Here is a 9635-nt window from a genome sequence, read left to right as displayed (position 1 = left end):
TGTTTACAACGGAGAATAAAAGAAATCATTTCCCAACACTTCTATCATTTTTTCCTAATTAAGGAGTGGCTTGTTACATACCAGACTCCCATGAAAGGTTGCATCAGAATCTCTATTCCTCATTCCTCCTGAAAGTTTCTTTGATTACCATATTTGCACTGTTTGCTCCGAGTTTACCAGTTTTGTGCCGTACTTGCTATCTATCTCCAATTTCTTTCATTTGCCTCCCACCATATTCTACTCTAAATTTTCCCTGATGGTTCCCACAAATGTACTCATCCATCAGAATTTAAGCTCACTCTGTGTAGCTCTGTGAAAAAGACATTTTAATGTTTCTGGGCATTTGCAAGAGAAAGACATCTTCAAGGTAGAATGTCTCTCATCCCTTATGTGATTTATCTGTCCATCAATGCTAGCCTTCCTTACATATCTGTAAAACGTTTAAGTTTTTTTTTCCATAATAGATTTGCATGTCTTTGGTGGATTGATTCTTAAACATGTTCACATGCCCTTCTTTCTCTGTTACCTCTCACATTTTTCTTTTCTGTGATGCATCTGGGTAATTTTCTCAGATCTATCTTTCAACTAGCTAAATCACTTTTCAAATGTACTTAATCTGCTATTTAACTTTCAATGGGGTCTTTATATCAAAAGTAGTAATTTTATATCAAGAATTTTTATTTGAGTCACTTTAACATATGCCTGTTCTTTTGATAGCTTTCATTTTGTAATCCTTATTTTATCCATTTAAACCTTTCAATGTATTTGCTTTATTGTCTCTCTCAAATTCTCTTCTTATTCAGATCACAAATTTTTTAATTTTATATTATTTCAAATACCTTCTTGTTTTGGAGGGAGGCAGATAATATACCTTCTAGTGGATAGCACTTCTATAGAATGACTTTTCATCTTCTGTTGTCAAAGAGTCTCTGTCTCTGTCTCTGTCTCTCTCTCTCTCTCACACTCTGTGTGTGTGTGTGTGTGTGTGTGTGTGTGTGTGTGTGTGTGTGCATGTGTTTCTTATACCTTTACATTGATACTTAAGCATGTGCTTGAATACATGTGCAGAGGTATGTATAAGTGAGTTGTTTTTTCTGCACATGCATGAGGCAAGCATGCACTTACTTACAGTGACTCTTAATGTATTTTTGTTACACTTAGAATACAATTCTCAACTGGAAAAATCCAGCAACATGTTGGTGTGTAATTGCAGACTCTACAACTTTATGTCTTAGAGAAATCAACTTCAGCCACATATCAGAATCAAAGTTTTTTCTCATTTTGTCTTTCTTTGATTCTGTCTTCTCTTAAAATCCTATCTGACCATGGTAATTAATAACTAAATTATTGACTATATTTTGAAATTGCACAAAAGCATATTGTAAGACAGTATATTAAATAAACAATTCAGAAGGAAAATAAACTAATGGGGCTTTTGGAATGAAAATAACAACCAGTGCCTACATATTCAAAGAAAGTGTATCAACAAGAAAGAGTACAGAAGTATAGAATGTTGCATTGTCTTCTTTCTCATTCCAAACATAAAATACCAAGAGTAAAATTGAAGTTGACATAAGATACAGATAGTATTTCAACAAAGGATTGACAATTAGCTATGTTCCTACGAATTAATCACTCTGGCACCAGGTTCCTCACATTGAATTTATGATAGCATCATCAGTGGTACCTATGACAAGGACCAGTAACATGAACAATGATGGTACTCAGAATTGCAGATGTCTGGCTAACTTTATCTGAGAGGAGCATGAGAAAATGAGATCCAAGGGAATCAGTTTTCTTTATAAATACAAGATCTAGCTTGAGACTATGTGGCCAAAATAACTTCTGGGAAGTTGTTTTTAAAAAAAAACTTCTTTGGTAAACACTAGTTTACAGTATTACATGTGCATTTTCTCTATTTCCTATTGTTGTTTTAAAGGGTACATTGTGTGGGAGGTGGAGAACAAGGGTCTGCAGAGTTGTAGAGGGAGGTGCTGATACTAAGGTCTGGTTCCATAATTAGTTCTTGATTTGTTAATAAATAATTCTGGGAGACAATTGCTGGGCGGATGGGACAAGTGGAACTTCCAGATCTCAAGAGGAAAGAGAGACTTGGAGAGAGAGAGAACGATCCTTTTGGCCAGGTTTTGGAATGAGAAACGTGCAGCAATCATGTAAAATTTTGGAACAGCTAGAACCAGTGTCCTTAGCTACCAGCAGATGAACAGGAAAGTCAGCAGCGGCTTGCTGATATAAACCACTAAGTTTAGGGCAGGAGGAGAAATGGAGATAATAATTGATGAGGGCATGACTTTCAAGGCAGGAGATTCTGCACCCAGCAATTGTGCCTAGCTGTCAAGTTCTAAAATAATAACACTGTCTGCCTGTCCTTTATCTGTGGATTTTAGGGCCTCAGGAGTGGGCTGGTAGAGCAGTGGGTAAACTCCTGGAGTATAAGGCAGCTAGAGTGAGAGGCAGGATTAGGGCTGATTACCACCAACCCAGAGCTAAGACATGTAGGACAAAAGGGAGATGGACAGGGCCAGCACACAGCAGCTCCTGGGCAAGGTAGGTCAATGCTGGTAGCGGCCAATCAGCAGCTAATCTGGGAGGGTCTGGTAGCTCTGTTGCAGCTCCCAGGCTAAGGCAGTAGCATGCTTTTAAAACTACACCCAACACAGAGTGACATATCACATATCCTTATTTAATAAAACCTATTCCTTTCTCTGAGTCCAAACCAGGAATGTAGTACCCTGCAAGAGAAGGTAATGTCAGTTAATAAGGGAACCATAGAAATCAACTAAAATGCACTAGGTCACATAACTGAAACCACAGAAATTACCTAAAATGTGCCAGCTCATATAACCGAAAAATTAAACACACAGAAATATTCAGATGTCTTAGAGGCAATGTGCTTAGGAAGACATAACGAAATCTTCCAAGACAGTAATGATGCTTATCACCAGCGAGTTGTTTTCCCAAGTTTTAAACATTCTAAATCTCAAGAAACTTGACCATAAAATGCATCTAGAAAACTGAATGTGAAAGAACAAAAAAGGTACATCTTTAAATCAAGCTATATTTACATGTGACATGGAAAGTTTCAGAACTGTAAAAGAAGCAAGAAAAAGTAGGATTTTCAGCCACATCCCAAAATGGGGGATGGGGGTGTGGGGGATGGGTTATAAACAAAGAACAGTTTGAAATTTTAAAGTGCTTTTGTTTAAAGGTATTATAAGTAGTATGTAAGTAGCTTTGAGGCCTGTGGAACTATAGCAGAACACGAGTAATTCTTATGTGACAAAATGACCAGACACTTAAAGCAGGAAGTATAGTTTAGTCATCATTAGCACTAATTTCCAGCAGAAACCAAAACCCTTCTTTCCAGAAGATACAAGAACATTAAGACATTAATAAATTCAAGACATAGAAAGCAAATGGTAACAATGTTAAGAATTAATATATTCAACAACTTCTCACCTAAATGAACCAGAGCAAAGAGATTGGATAGTGAATTTCTCGTAAGAAGCGTGATAGATGTTCGAGTAGATTTCATACACCAACAAAAGCTTCATCAAGCAAACAAAATTTCAGGTACTGATGCTGTTACTGATCTTATAGTTTCACAAAACTGTACTTTAAATAGAATAAAGAGAAAATAATGAAGTGCAGAAAGAAGATGTAGCCCGTACAGGCTCTTGACCAGTGGATAATGGACCTAAAAAAATCCCAAAGAAAGTCTAGGTCAAACATATTACTGGACCAAAGAAAACAGGCACAAAGGAATGTATTTCCCTGTTTCTGATTTTGATGTTGGTTTTCCTTCCTCCTACAGTAAAATATATGAGCAATGTGTATGACTTTAAAGAGTAGATACAATCTCTTTATTATTGAAAGAATATTAAGAACAGAAAATTCACTTTCATTGTTTACTAAATGCCTTTTTATGGGAAGGTTTTAAGAAGTTAACAACATCAAACTTTATTCACACTGTGATGTTTAATGCATCAAATGTTCTCCAAAGATGAAAGTTATTATTTTTGTATAAGTGAATTTAATCGTATGTTGAATGAAAATCACCTATTAGTAGAAGTACTGTTTGGCCCTCATTATAAATTTTAATCATGTACATTTACCAAGATACCATGGTCATAACATTTGATTGATTAAATGAAAGTAACTTACCTGTTTTAATCCCTGTTGTAATAATTTCATATCAACACAGGCATTGATGTTTCCTGAATAGAATAATATTGCATATTTAAAACCATGATTATACAAACATTGTAAGACCATAAAATCACACAAAGCCTTAAATCTAGAGCATATACAGGCTAAAATATATTTCTCAATTACTTAAGAGCACTGACATGAAAAGTGTATTTTTCAACCATAATAAATTGAAATTAGAAATCAATAAAACAGGGTGTTTGGGAAATTTTAAAAAACATGTGAATGTTAAACAGCACAACCTTCAACCATTATCAAACTGGGAAATAATGAGGGGAAATAGAAAATAATTTGAGACAAATAAAATGAAAACATAGCAAACTAAAGTGTATGAGCTATAGCTATAATCTTAAGAAAGCAGAAATTGAACTTCAAAGTTCACTTAAATAAGCAGAACAAAGGAATTAAGTGGGACAAAATAGAAATTAACAGAATAGAACATCAGTGGACAAAGGTGAGAACTGTAAGTGGTGCTTCTTCACAAACATTTGTAAATGTCCTAAAAGAAAGAGAAAACTACGAGAAAAATGTCAACTCCAAAGAGAGAACATAAACTCCTATTTTATAGTTAAAAGGGGTCATAAGTGAATACCATGAGCTACGACACATGAACATTTTGGTAATTTATATGCTAAAAATACATATGTGTATATGCATGAGTATATGTATATCTATATATCATATGTCCATATATACATATATGATCATAGCTACTAGATAGCATGTATTATGAATATGTATACAGAATATTTTAGCAATATATTTCAGCAAAAACAATTATTTACCATTATTATGATAGTTTTTGCTACTAACATGATGAGATCTAGAGTCATCTGGGAGGCAAACCTAAGTGCAAAGTACAAAAGTAACTTTTATTTGCTAGATGTAATCATTATCTCAGAGGCTTACTGCTGAATAAGCTCACCATTTCTAGCTTTTTCTGAACTCTGGCTTTCTGGTTCAACTCAGTTCTTCTGGACCAAATTCCTCTCCAAGCTTACTGATTCCATCTCAGTTTATCACTCCATTGCTCTCCTTGGCCTCAAATTAACATTGGCAATTTGTTCAAATCTTCTGGCTCCTATTTTTTTCTTTGATTATTTTATTTATTTACATTTCAAATATTATTCCACCTTCCCAGTTTCTCTTCCACAAACTCCCTACCCATTTACCCTCCCCCTGGCTCTATGAGGGTGCTCTTCCTTCCCCATCCCCCCCACTCCTGCCTCAGCATTCCGCTACCCTGGGTCATTGAACTGCCTCTGTCAACCTGCGCTGAACTGCATAAACTCATTAAGGAACTCAACTCCACTGCACTGCACTCACTGTGCTGACTCCCAATGGACTCCCTCTCCCTGCAAGGCTCTTAAATAGCTATTTTTCCCTAGAGTTGAGTGTATTCTATCTTTGACTCATTCTGTCAAATTGTTCTCTGATTCATCATTTATTCTGCTCCTTGATGAGACATTCCTTTAAAACATGACTTCTAAAAACTACTTTTACTTTAAAGGTATATACTAAGTACTTGTCTCCGTTCCAGCCAGATCACACAGACCTAGAAAGTCTTTGGATGTGATCCCTTGCCAGTGTAGCCATGTTGCTGAATTAAAATTTCTCTATACTTCAAGAACAGTTAGAAGGGACTGTTCATCCTTTGACATGTTTGTGAGGGGTTATTGTGATTGTTTATGTTGTAAAGGTTAATTGAGTTAGGATCATACTAAGGGTTTACTTGTGTCCTTGACTGTATAAAACAGAGGGGGGTAGAAAGATGGCTCAGTAGTTAAGAGATACTTCTCTTGCAGAGGTCCAAGTTCAGTTCCCAGAGCCCAAATTCTGTGGCTTACAACCACTTTTAATCCATTTCCAGTGGACTCTACTACTTGTGGCCTTTCATGTACACATGTCTACACATAGATTATACATATATGGGCTAATAACTAAAAATAATTCTTAGTTAATATTATACTTAGTAGTGAGGGGTTGATTATCTCCCTTTGAGGATCAATAGTAAGAAGAATTATAGATCTGTTTTCACCACTGTCCAATATTTTCCTAAAAGTACTACTCAGGTAAGCTAGGATATAAAAGGAAACTTACATCCAGACTGACAGAAGTTAAATTACTTCTGTCTATATGTGGCACAGTTTGTTTGTAGAAAAAGAAATATATGCTAAACAAGAATGAAGAAAATGGCCAGGCACATTCCTTTAATCCCAGCACTTGGGAGGCAGAGGCAGGATTTCTGAGTTCGAGGCCAGCCTGGTCTGTAAAGTGAGTTCCAGGGCAGCCAGGGCTACACAGAGAAACTCTATCTCAAAAAAAAAAAAAAAAAAGAATGAAGAAAATAAGTTTAATTCACAAAAATCACTTATATACTTGCATTGAACCACATGGCAATGAAATTATAAAATGATTCATGTTGTAAAATTGTCAAAAACACTGTAATACAAAGAACTTTAACCAAAAGAGTATAAATTTTATATCAAAGACTATTAAACTTACAGAATGAAATTGAGTAAATCTTGAAAAGAAAGACATCCCATATCCATGGAGTAGAAATTCTACTGTATTTATGATGCCTCTCCTCCTCAGGCTTCAGGGAAACAGAACCACTAAGATGTGTCTAAGGGGATGCTCCTGGGAATTTGCTCATATAGTTTAGAGACAATAGGAGTCCCTGCATGCTTACTTAGCAAGCTAGAGATACAGAAAAGCCGATGCCATGGCTCCATTCTGAATCTCAGAGCCAGGAAACTAGACCAGCTGATAAAGTTAGTTCCTCATAGCGAGCTGGCAGGCCAGGGAATGAACCAAGAGCTCAGAGTAAGTCTGAAAGCAGAAGAAAACCAATTTTCTACTTCAAAGCAGTTCTAGTCAAACTTTCAATTGAAATGAAAAAAAAAAAATCAATTAGGTAAAACAATCAATTTTACTAAATCTAAAAATCCCAACAGTAATCTCATCTGAAAACACTCTCACTTATAAGTCCAGGATAATAATTGACCCAGTAACTGGACACTACATGGCCAATCAAGTTGACATATACATTAACCATGGTAAGCTCAGCTTTTATAAATTGATTTCTAGACTCGATACTGATAAAAATCTATGCTACTTTTTTTGTACAAGTTTGCTAGCTGATCCAGCTGCTTATATGGGAAAGCAAGGTAGCCAGAGTTAATAAAACATTTATGGGAAAAAAGAAAGAAGTTTGGAGAAAGTAAATTACCTAATTTCAACCTTAATTTTTCTATAATACATAATTTTACAGCAGCTCAAATGCCCTCAAATGAATGAATAGATGAACAAAACATAGTGTACTTGTATAATGGAATATTTGTTGTCAATAACTAAGAAATTAATGTAAATACACAGAGAGAGCCAGAGACAGCAACAGTGACAGAGAAAAACAGAAAGGCAGACAGATGATAAAGACAGATGATAGATAGACAGACAGACAGACAGACAGATGAGAGTTAGGTAGATGACAGATGAAAGATAGATGATAGATAGTACCCTGTAAATGTACTAAACTAAAGGTGATTATGGTAAACAATAAGGTACATGATTTACTTTTATAAACTCTTCAGAGTAGGTAAGTCTTTACAAACAAAATGAGAGAATGTGTGAAGAATGACACATAAATTCTAATAAGTATACATGCGTGTGTATTATAACTTACATAAAAACCTGTGGATATCAAAAGCCATTAACTTATATCATCTAACTGAATGTATTCTAAGGTACATGAATTGTATGTCAATAAAGTGTTACCCTACTTTTGCTTACAAAGGGGAATTAGTGATAGCCTGATAATCAGTGCCTTCAGACTTCAAGATATGCAGGCACACATGACTGATCTAGCCTTGGGGAGAAAAGTTAGTTCTTTTTACCTATCCATGAATTGGAAGAGTCATACTCCTCCGCAATGCCAAGCCACAGGTAAAAAAAAAAAATAAGTCAATATAGCTACTACCAAACTGCATCCTCCTTTAACCTCAACACCTCTCAGCAACCATGTATTACAACCTTGTAGTCTCTGGTATGCTAAGAGGACAGCATTGGATTGCCATTTGTTTTCTGTGCGTCTAGTAAAATGATCAATTCTGGATGGATGAGTGCTCCTACAAGAAGGGACTGGTCCTTATTAATGACCAGTTTCTATGGGATCTACAGAATGAATCATAGATTCCAGTACTGCTGAGGATAATACAAATGTGCTCATCAGGATATTTCAAACCAGTATCAGAGTGAACGAGGTCAGTAAAGTTCACCAATGTGTACCCAAGATAATTCAGTTTGATACCCTGTATGGAATGGAAGCCAGTTCTGTCTACTTCTTAAGACTACTTTTTTCAGTAACCTAGTTAAGACCTCAAATCAATGTCCTTCCTATGAAATCTCCTATGAAACTTCCTGGACAGAAGCTCCAATGGTGGGAACTTGGCAAACGTTCCATTCTCAGGCTCCACTCTCTTTGAATAAGCAGGGTTTTTTTTTTTTCCTGGATATGATAATAGGGAGCAGTACTATTAGCTGGCAAAGTTTAAGACCTTTATTTTCAAGGAAGATGTCGAGGAAAACCTGTATTAAAAATGTTAAGCTCAGTGCTGTCCTTCAAGGACTAGATCATCTTTGTCTAATGATGACTTAGGCAGCCTAACAACTTCCCACTGGTGTTGGAATATTTTTATTAACTAGAAGTGTAACACGTAAAGAAAGTCTCCCAGTCTGTATTAAGAATGGAGACAATTCTGGGTGGCTGAGATTCATCAAGGTAAAAAAAAAAGAGCCCGTCCCTAACTCATGCTTAGAAGTGGCAGACTTAGTACAATATTTAGTATATTTTCAGGCTGAGCCAAGAAGTGAAAACCTATACACTAATGCCAAAAAGCTTCCAGCCTCCACTTTAGAAGGAACAGGTTTTTATGTTTCCAAAGAAACAGAAATAGCAGGTATGAATCCTACCTTGAACTATATCCAGTTCTAAGTCTCCAGGATTAGAAATGTCCCAAGGAAAATAGAGAAGCCTGTGTGGTCACCAAATGAGAACACAAAAGACCAGGAACATCTCAACATCTGCAAGCTCACAAAGTCCCACAGTCTTGTTGTGTAATGTTAAGGAGTGGATTACTTCCCCTCCTTACCAGCACATGTACATTAAGTGGAGGCAGAGACACAGATTTCTAGTGTTTAAGAAAAAAATAAGCATGCCCCAGGGTGACTCAAAGTCACAATAGAAAACACCTTCCAAGGAAGCCCACACAGCGTCTCCAAGTTAGAAAGAAACGCTATTTTAAGCTAATTCTTGGCTAAGTGTATGAGTGCATCTTACAGCTAATGTATGAGTGCATAAATACATGGCCATATGTGTCACTGTATCTCTAGAACTAAAGATGGAA

The 9635-nt window shown here is 36.0% G+C and overlaps 1 long non-coding RNA gene across 1 annotated transcript in view; it reads right to left on the bottom strand.

The window, feature by feature from the left end:
- Positions 1-2684: 2684 nt before the first annotated feature.
- The window catches only part of 1700109I08Rik (RIKEN cDNA 1700109I08 gene), a 29631-nt gene continuing 22680 nt past the window's right edge, over positions 2685-9635 (bottom strand). Inside the window, exons 3-4 of the long non-coding RNA NR_045936.1 lie at positions 4186-4238; positions 2685-2753 (exon numbers count right to left, since the gene is read on the bottom strand). This is a non-coding gene — a long non-coding RNA (RIKEN cDNA 1700109I08 gene). The remainder of the gene's footprint in view (positions 2754-4185; positions 4239-9635) is intronic.

Source organism: Mus musculus, chromosome 14 (genome assembly GCF_000001635.26).
Source record: "Mus musculus strain C57BL/6J chromosome 14, GRCm38.p6 C57BL/6J".
NCBI lineage: Eukaryota > Metazoa > Chordata > Mammalia > Rodentia > Muridae > Mus > Mus musculus.
The sequence above is the reverse complement of the archived record's forward strand: the minus strand, read 5'-3'. Positions and strand labels throughout refer to the sequence as shown.